The 10449-nt window shown below is 45.2% G+C and overlaps 1 pseudogene; it reads left to right on the forward strand.

The window, feature by feature from the left end:
* The first annotated feature begins 4904 nt into the window (after positions 1 to 4904).
* On the forward strand, positions 4905 to 9988 carry LOC123457293 (annotated as a pseudogene).
* The last annotated feature ends 461 nt before the right edge of the window (positions 9989 to 10449 follow it).

Consider the following 10449-nt stretch of genomic DNA (forward strand, 5'->3'; position numbering starts at 1 on the left):
AGGCCAAATGAACGCAGGGAGTAAAGCAGAACCAGTGTAGGCAGTTTGAAAAAAGCAATAAGGATCAAACACCTGTAAAGTCACAAGTAGAACTAATCTCCCACTCATGCAACATTTTTATAAAGCAATAGTGATTTTGGGAGTTGTATAGACCACTCTTCTCCAAAGGAATACCTTCAACACTCTTAGAAAAGTCATCTGCTACCCACAGATTTAATATCTACAAAGAACAACCACAATAAGGCAAGACAAATCCAAGCAAATGCAAGTGATGGGAAAGGGCAGAAGGCATTCAGGGAAAGAGAACCTATGACCACTAACAAATGCTTGATAAACCTCAAAACACTCCCTCAGAAATGCAAAATGAAACACAAATGTTCACAATTATTAATGGTTATAGAAATTCAAATTGCATGCTACTAAATCTGATTCCTCTGCAGACCTCTGGAAAGCTTACATAGACAAGATCTGACAAAGAAATGGATCAACAGAACCTGAAAAGACTGTACTTAGTGGTCTTAGGTTTACAAAAATTACCACTGGTCTTGGTCTATTCAAGAACAGGCCAGATTATCAGGACTTAGGAGGTGACCTCTACAAGTGTTCCAACTGGACATGCTCTATAGTTGGAGACCTGCTTCACAGAAAACTTTTGTGAATGCTGAACACACGGGGGAATGTGCTGGAAGAGATATAGCAAGGGTGGAGTGTGGCCTCACCTGCATTGGGCACCATGTTCATCCGGAGTACTTACCTGTGAGGAGCAACTAAATTGTCCTTAGGTCACATTCTCAAGTGTTATTCTGTATTCTGTTGAGGGGTGAGGGTAGGCTTTGGACTGTTTCAGTCTCCTTATCTAGGCAGCCATGCCACTCCCCACCCACATTGCCCAATGTCCCAGGAAAAAGTAATGCTGATGCTCCCTGACATCTGGGAAACGCATGGGCTGCCACTTCTGTTTCTAAAGACAGAAAACTCTGATGTGTGGAATGTGGGGTGTAAGGAGACCCCTACTTTCTTCACTATGTGTATATGTTTTGCACCTCTCTGGCAGAAATGCCCCTCAGCCAACCCCCATTCTGCTCCCATCACTCTGTCCACTTGCAGAGACAGCCTCTGAAAGGTCAGGTGCAGAAGGCTCCATAGCTTTGAGCAGGGACAATAATTGAACTGGAAAGAAGAAGGTAATGTCAGTTATTAGCCAGGCAGCAGTCTTACACCTTTAAACCTAGTAGTATGCAGGGTGAGGCAAGAGAATCACTGTTTGGGCCTAGCCTGGGTGACAGTGAGTTACAGGACAGCCTAGGCTACAGTGACACTTTATCTAAATAAAATAAAATAAAATAAAAGCTAAGAAAATTCAACCATGTATTGAGATACAAAATCATTAGACAGGAAGTAAGAAGGCATGGTCACAGGAAAGCAAAATCATAGGAAAGGCAGTTACCAGGTAAAACAAAAGTGAGAACTGGCCAAGCCCAGGGATGGTGGAAGGGGAAAACAACCCCAGACCAGGAAAGGGAGAAGGATGGGCCAAACCAGGCAAAAGGAAGGCATTCTGGGACTGGCAAAGGAGGGATCAAAGGAGTAGGCAAGGCCAGGCCCAGAGAGTGTGAGCAGCATGCCAGGCCAGGCCATGGGAAGGAAAGGACAGACTAGACAAAGTAGACAGCAAAGGACATCAGGAAAGCTCCAGCCAGCAAAGGCCAGGAAATAGGGAGTGCCAGGTAAGGGTCAAAATCAGGTCAGTCTAGGACCTGAAAATGTGAGACCAGGGCAGGTGAAATGCAATCAAAGGGCACAAAGCAATGCCGGACATGGCAAGGGAGAAAGAAAGCCAAACAAGAACAGGCAAGGAGGAAGGTAGGCAAGAAACTAGACAAGGAAGGAGAAAATTAAAACAAGGTTAAAAAAAAAAAAAAAAAAAAAAAAAGACCAACAGAAAGGCAAGGGAGAATCCAGGCCAGGACAGGGGAAACAAAGGATAAGTCAAGCCAGAGGGAAGGCAAAGGCAGGTGGAAGAAAGCCCAAGAAAGACAGGAGGAAGGCATAGTCAGACAAAGGAGGAGGATGGGCAAGTGTAAAGATGAAGGGACATGAGAACAGGCCAGATGATAAAAGAAAAGGCAGAAGGTAAATCCATTCAGGAGAAGACAAGGCCAGACAAGACTGTACTTGAGATAAGGCATGGAAATACAGGTCCCAAGACCATGCAACATGGGAGGCTTAGAGAATGAAGTCTAGAGAGAAGGCAAGGGTAAGGCAGAACAGGCCTAAGGGTGAGTAAGAGAAGGCAAGCTAGGGCTGGGGAAGACAAGATGAGGCCAAGCAGGGGAAGGTATGGTCAGGCAAGGAAGGGAGGAAGGCAAGGTCAGGCCAAATGTCAGTCCAGGGGTAAAGGAAGGCCAGGTAGGCAAAATTGAAGAGAAGCCAAGGCAGGCCAGGCCAGAAGCCAGTTAGTAGAAGAGAAGGGTATGGTAACACTAGTTCACCAAGGCAAGGGGAAAAGAAGGCCATGTTGGGAGTAGGGGGAAGGAGTGGTTGAAAAGCTAGGATAAGTTAGAGGTAAGACCAATGTGGAATTCACAACAATGGAGAAAATAAGGCTAGGCCAGGCCAGGGTGAAGACTCAAGAGCAGTCCAGGCAGATGGCAAGCCAGGACAGGCAATGGGGAATGTCAGCACAGGTCAGGTAGAAGGGAAGATGATGAGGAAGGCAAGACAGAGCATGAAGAAGGGAACAGGAAGGCAAGGACAGGTCATGCACAGTGGATTGTGATTTAGGGCCAGATAAAATTCAAGGAAAGGCAAATACCAAGGCCAAGAGAGACAAGGGGAAATGGGAAGGGCAAACCAGACCAGGCCTGGGGCAAGGCATGGTCAGGCAAGCCCTAAAGGATCATATGTTCAAATTTGGTTGGAGCAACCCATGATGAAGCAAGAGGGATCACAGACCTCAGATGGATCAAAGACCTGAATGTAAGACCTGAATCCCATAAACATATAAAAGAAAAAGTAATGAAAATACTTCCAGATGCAGCTGTAGAGAAGGATTTCCTGAATAGGACCCCAGTTGCCCAGGAAAGAAGACAACTGACAAATAGGAACCCATGAAACATAAAAGCAATTTTACAACTAAGGAACCACAATGTAAGTTCACAAGCAGCGTACAGCCCATTTGATATATACCTAACTATCTGTCCTGCCTGTCTGTGCTGTGAGAGAAGAGACACCAGAGCTGCTCACACTCACCAGCCACATTCCTTAACCCTGGCCACTAATCAGGATACTCAGGGACCGGGTGAGTGCTCCTCTGCTCCCTGCCTATCCCCTGGGGTACAACACTGTCCCAAATACATGCTGGTTGGGAATGAGTCAAATTGGGCACTGACCTCACCCCATGCCTACAATCCTGTGCCACCCTTATAGGGACACTGGAGATGACAGCAGTCACCAGATCAGGGCACTGACAAGGTGAGCCAGGGAGTAGGAAATTGCACAAAACTTCTTATGTGCATACTCAGTCTCATGTATACAACCCCAACCTGTGAACACTGAGACAGGAAATCAGGCCCATGAGGCACTGACTTCATTTTCTGACCTCCACAAGGGCTTGGCCCTATATAGGGAATCCAAAGCCAGTCACTTTCCCCAGTCTGGACCTGCATGGAGACTGCATACTTTTTTTTTAAAAGTCTGTTCACGTTTCAGTGTGCATATCCCAGACACGTGACTGACTACCAGCCCATACTCACAGGAATCAAGACACACCAAGCCAAGCAACATGGGCTCTGCAGGAGTTGTGGTTACTGCATTGTCTGCAAGACAAAAAACTATCTGTGGATGGGCAGCAAACACCAGTGCAAAACAAATAACACAAGAAACCAAGGTAAGATATGCCCAACAGGAATGCCTAATCCCATAGTGGAATACTCCAATAAACCCTACTTAGATCACTCTGCTCAGGATTTATGGCCAAGATAGTGACTGCCTAGCTGCCCTGAAGACCCTGGGGAAAGAAAGGCAAGATATTAAGGGTTCACTGGGCCTTCTAGGGGAGAGAAATCTCCAATAGATTCCCAGTGGGAGGGCACAGAGGGGCAAAAACAGGGAATCGCTGATTCCGACACAGGCAGGTAGCCCACACCTCCCCCCAAGTAGCAACCAAACCCACAGTGCCACTGTGCTGATTGATCCTTGCATGTGGAAGCTTAGACAGCCCAGACACTTGCTCACTTACTACTCTGGCTGCCCAATGATCAGCAAGCTCAGGCCCACAGCAACTGCCACACAAGCTCAGACTGTGTCTGTTGCTTGTGCCAGCTCAGGTGCCATCCCCAACCTGTCTGCCATGCCAGCCGGCCACCATTGTCCTGTTGCAGGAGAGCACAGACTGCTTCCAGGTCCAAGTGTTCCCCTGCCAGAGTTTGAGCTGCTTCAGTGCTTGGTTCCTCAGTGTCCCACCTAGCGCAAGTACAGGCAGCTTTGGCGCATTACCGCTTACGACCTCAGGGAATTTTGGTTCCCTGGTCAGGCAGTATATGAGGTGGCTTTGGAAAGTGAGAGTCAAAGCCCAGGCTGCTTGGCAACTGCCTCAGGCTACCTCAGATTCCCATTGTGCTTGAGCCTAGGCTGATCCACCCACCTACAGGCCAATACACTGTGATGGGCAGACTACAGCGCAAAAGAAATAACATGAAAAATCAGGGACACTTCCAGTTAAGATGGCGGCTTAGGTACCACGTCAAAGCAGCCTAGGGGGGAAAAAGACCATAAAAAATCAGCAAAATACACACTTTTACTAAAAAGTGAGGTGCATAGGAAATTGAAATGACAGTGAAGAATTAGAAAAGATCCAGAGCTCGCACAGGCTGGCATAAGCGGCCCCGGCAGGTCTGCCGACCATGGCGGCAGCAGCGCATCGGAAAGCTGCCAGGCTCGGCTCAAGCCACAGGAAAAGCCAGGTGAGGGGAGCTTCCACTCACACCGCTGCTCTCCACAACTCAAAAATGTGAAGGAAGAGCAGCAGTGAACAACGGAGGAGCAGACCACAAGGTAGAAGAATACGTGGAACAGCGAGAGAGCCAGAGTAGCTGCAGCTCCCTCCCCACCCCCACTGCCTGTGCCCAGCTCCAGCGAACAGAGGAGCCGGCCCAGGACCTGGCCACACCAACTTGAGTGAACAGCAGGACCCAAACAGGAGCACAGTCCCGCAGCAACATCAGTGGCTCCGGCACCAGCAGCAGTGGCCCCAGCAGTGGCAGATCCAGTAGCAGCTGCAGTGGCAGATCCAGCAGCAGCAGGTTCAGAGGCAGCATTTACATCTCCAGCAGCAGCAGCTTCAGAGGCAGCAGTCACAGATCCAACAGCAGCAGTGGAGGATCCAGCAGTGGCAGCTAAAGCAGCAGCAGCAGTGGCAGCAGCAGTGGTGGACACAGAAGAGGTAACAGACCCAGCAGCAGCAGCTTTAGCAGCAGTGGTGGTTACAGTAGCGGGGGTGTTGTTATGTAGGGCCATAGTTGCCAGGCTTGGTTTGCCCAACAGGAGAAGCCCAGTGCCAGAAATCAGAACAGCAGCCCAATGACCTAGCCAGCAACTTGACTGAGACCAAAATCATCCAAAAAGGAAACTGGGATTGATTGCACCAGGGAAGGGTTTCACTTGGTCACAAGCTGACTTGGATCCCTCAACAGACCAGAAATCTTTCTCTTTGTTGCTAGAGGATCAGGTTGTTATAATAATTACTTTGCATAAATATTCAGTGCTGTTTTTGATTGAATGTGTACAGTGTTTAGTTAAATTTTAGAATCTACCTGTATTTTATTCCACTCAGCCTACTTGAATACTCCCATAGCAGGGAAACTCAACCCCTAGGAACACCTTTGTAGATACTCTGAGAGCCTTAAGAGCCACACCTAACACCTTAAGCTCCTATCCTGAAGATATATAACATCAAATCAATTCATACAACTAAGAATACCTAGATAGCTAGAAATCCAAGCATTAACTTAATCCAAGATGCAAAAATATATACATTATAACACAAGAAACACTAAAAAGCAAGACAATATAAATCCACCTAACAGTATTAATGCATCAGAAATGACCTCCAGTGAGAATGAGTTAGAGGAAATGCCTGAGAAAGATTTCAAAAGAATGATTGCAAATATGTTCAAAGAGGTCAAAGAAAAGAATCAAACAAGAAATCAAAGAGGAAATCAAAGGAATCAAAGAGGAAATCAAAGAAGACGCAGGACACCAAGTTCATGAAATAAAGAAGGCAATAGAAGACATAAATAAGGAAATAGAAATAATAAAAAAAAAAACCAGAATCACTAGCAATGAAGAACACAGTTAATGAAATAAAAAACTCTGTAGAAAATCTCACCAGTACAACGGACGAAGGTGAGGACAGAATATCTAAGCTAGAATACCAGGTGGCAGATCTAATACAGTCCAACAAAGAGAAAGACAAACTTATAGAAAAGTATGAGTGGGAATTTCAAGATATTCAGGACACTATGGAAAGAATAAATATAAGAATTCAAGGCATAGTAGAAGGAGAAAAATTCCACTCCAAAGGCATAGGAGGCATATTCAACAAAATCATAGAAGAAAATTTCCCCCAAATTGGGAAACAGGTGCCAATGCAGATACAGGAAACCTTTAGAACCCCAGCCAGACAAAGCCTGGAAAGAACCTCTACTTGTAATATTATAATCAAACTACCAAACAAACAAACCAAGGAAAAAATATTCAAAGCAGTTAGAGAAAAAAATCATGATACCTACAAAGGCAAGCCCATCAGGATATTCAACACAAACTTTAAAAGCCAGCAGTGCTTGAGTGATGTATTTCAAGTTGTGAAAGATAACAACTGTCAACCAAGGTTACTTTATCCTGCAAAGCTATCCATTCAAATAGACGGAGAAATAAGGACATTCCGTGACAAAAGCAGGTTAAAGGAGTATTTGAAGACAAAACCAACTCTACACAAAATACTTTATAAGATCTTCCATGCTACAGAAAAGGAAATGCACACATATAAGAAACCTGGAAAAAACAAGCAATACTCAAATACCAGTAAACAGAAGAAAGCAAAGGTTGAACTGGAACCACACACACACACACACAAATGGCAAACATAAATACACACCTTTCAATAATATCTCTTAATATCAAGGGCCTCAATGCACCAACCAAAAGACATAGGTTTGCAGACTGGGTTAAAAAGCAGGACCCTACAATTTGTTGCCTCCAAGAAGCTCACCTTTCTACAAAGGATAGACATTATCTTTGGGTGATAGTTTGGAATACGGTGTTTCAAGCAAATGGGCCTAGAAAACAAGCAGGGGTTGCTATCCTAATATCTAGCAAGGCAGACTTCAGTCCAACATTGGTCAAGAAAGATAAGGAAGGTCACTTTGTATTGATTAAGGGCACACTCCAACATTACAATCCTAAACATATGTACACCTAACATGAGGGCTCTCAAATTCATCAAACAAACACGATTAGAACTAAGGTCACAGACACCAAACACAGTGGTGGTGGGTGACTTTAACACCCCACTCTCATAAATTTACAGGTCATCCTGGGAAAAAATAAACAGAGAGGCATCTGGACTAAATGAGGTCATAGAAAGAATGGACCTAACAGATATATACAGGACACTTCATCCAAAGGCTGCAGAATATACGTTCTTTTCAGCAGCACATGGAACATTCTCTAAAATACACCATATATTAGCACACAAAGCAAATCTTTACAAATTCAGGAAAATTGAAATAATTCCTTGCATTCTCTCTGGCCACAATGGAATTAATCTACAAATCACTAGCAAGTAAGCCTATAGAGCATACACAAAATCATGGAAACTAAACAATACACTGCTAAATGATGAATGGGTCAATGAAGAAATCAAGAAGGAAATCCGAAAATTTATAGAGTCAAACGATAATGAGAACACAACATACCAAAATCTATGGGACACAATGAAGGCATCTATAAGAGGTAAATTTATAGCCTTAAGTGCCTATATTAAGAAATTAGAAAGGTCACAAGTAAACAACCTAATGCTTCACCTTAAAGCCTTGGAAAAAGAAGAACAAGGCAAACAAAAATCGGTACATGGGAAAAAATAACAAAGATTAGGGCACAAATTAATGAAATAGAAACAAACAAACAAACAAAAACAATCCAAAGAATTAATGAAACAGAGTTGGTTCTTTGAAAGGATAAACAAGATTGATAAACTCTTAGCAAATCTGACCAAAAGAGAGGAGACAGAAATTAATAAAATCAGAGATGAAAAAGGTAACATCACAACAGATTCCAGAGAAACTCAAAAAATCATAGGGACATACTATGAAAGCATATACCCAACAAAGTATGAAAATCTGAAAGAAATGGATGATTTCCTCGATTTATATGACCTACCTAAATTAAATCAAAATGAGATTAATCACTTAAATCGACCTAAAACAAACATTAAAAATCAAATGTAAGAAAATCCAGTTAGATCACCCAGTCCTACAATGAACATCTCTAATCAAAACATAGAAGAGTCATAAAGGACAGATAATTGTGTGGATGCTGCCATCAATAGACTACACCAAGTGGTCAGGCTGGATGACTGTGGCCTCACTGAGGGGCAGTGCAAGGACATCAGCTCAGCAGTCCAGGCCAACCCTGCCCTGACAGAGCTCAGCCTGCACACCAATGAGCTGGGTGATGGTGGTGTGCACCTGGTGCTCCAGGGCCTGCAGAACTCTACCTGAAAGATAAAGAAACTGAGCCTCCAGAACTGTTGCCTGACAGAGGTTGGCTGTGGTGTCCTGTCTGGTGTGCTGTGCTCCTTGCCCACCCTGCATGAATTGCATCTCAACGACAACCCCCTGGGGGAATGCAGGCCTGAAGCTGCTCTGTGAAGGACTCCTGGATCCCCAGTGCCATCTGGAGAAACTTCAGCTGGGGTGCTGTAACCTCACAGTCACCAGTTGTGAGCCCCTGGCCTCTGTGCTGAAGGCCAAACCCTACTTTAAGGAGCTGGTGTTGAGCAACAATGACTTCCATGAGGCTGGTGTCCAAGCATTGTGCCAGGGTCTGACAAACACTGCCTGCCAGCTGGAGACACTTAAGCTAGAAAACTGTGGTATTACATCAGCCAAATGCAGGGATCTGTGTGATGTCATTGCTTCCAAGGCCTCACTTCGAGAGCTGGGCCTGGGCAGCAACAAGCTAGACAATGCAAGCATCGCCGCACTGTGCCCTGGGCTACTGAGCCCCAGCTGCAAGTTCAAGACCCTGTGGCTTTGGGAGTGCAACATCACTGCTGAAGGCTACAGGGACCTGTGCCGTGTCCGCAGGTCCAAGTCGAACCTGAAGGAGCTGAGCCTGACCAACAATGAACTGGGGGATAAGGGTGCCCAGTTGCTAGGTGAGAGCTTGCTAGAGCCTGGCTGACAGATGGAGTTACTGTGGATGAAGACTTGCAGCCTCACACCTGCCTGCTGCTCCCACTTCCGCTCCTTGCTGGCCCAGAACCGGTCTCTGCTTGAACTACAGATGAGTAGCAACCCACTGGGTGACTCGGGTGTGCAGGAGCTTTGTGAAGCTCTGAGCCAGCCGGGCATGGCGCTACATGTGCTGTGTCTGGGGGACTGTGACATGACTGATGCTGGCTGCAGCAGCCTTGCCAGGGTCCTGCTGGCCAACCATACCCTGCAGGAGCTAGACCTCAGCAACAACTCCATGGGGGATTGGGAATCTTGCAGCTGATGGAGAACCTTAGGAAACCCAGCTGTGTCCCACAGCAGCTAGTCCTGTATGACATATACTGGTCAGAGGAGGTGGAAGACCAGATTCGGGCCCGGGAGGAGGAAAAGCCATCCCTGAAGATCATCTTCTGAGATGTCTCTGTGGACACCCAGCCTTAATCCACACCAGCTTCCAGGGGTTCTGGGTATCTGGTGTCAACTGCAGATAAACCTAGAAATCATCTTATTTCAGTAAGAAAACTAGACACTTTATAACTATTAAACCACTTTGTTGGCAAAAAAGGAAAAGAAAGAAAGGGAGGAAGGTAGGGAGAAATAACTTATTTTAAAGACTTCCAAGTATTAATAAATGCTGGAAATGATGCAGAAAATGAGGAACCCTCATCCACTGTTGGTAGGAGTGAAAACTTCTTCAGGAACTGGGGAAATCAGTATGAAAGTTCATAAAAATCAAAATAGATCTACTGTTTTACCTAGTTATGTAATTTATGGACAAATAGCCAAAATAGTCTTTCCCACAGAGACACCTGTTTGGCCATGCTTGTTGCTAATGTAGTCACAATAGCTAGGAAATAGAATCAGCCCAGGTGCTGATCAACTGCTGATTAGATAATGGCAATATGCTACATATACAATATGGAGTTTTACTCAGCAGTAAGAAAAAAGAAAT

The sequence above is a fragment of the Jaculus jaculus genome, unplaced genomic scaffold (assembly GCF_020740685.1).
Source record: "Jaculus jaculus isolate mJacJac1 unplaced genomic scaffold, mJacJac1.mat.Y.cur mat_scaffold_35_1_3033546_arrow_ctg1, whole genome shotgun sequence".
Classification (NCBI taxonomy): Eukaryota; Metazoa; Chordata; class Mammalia; order Rodentia; family Dipodidae; genus Jaculus; species Jaculus jaculus.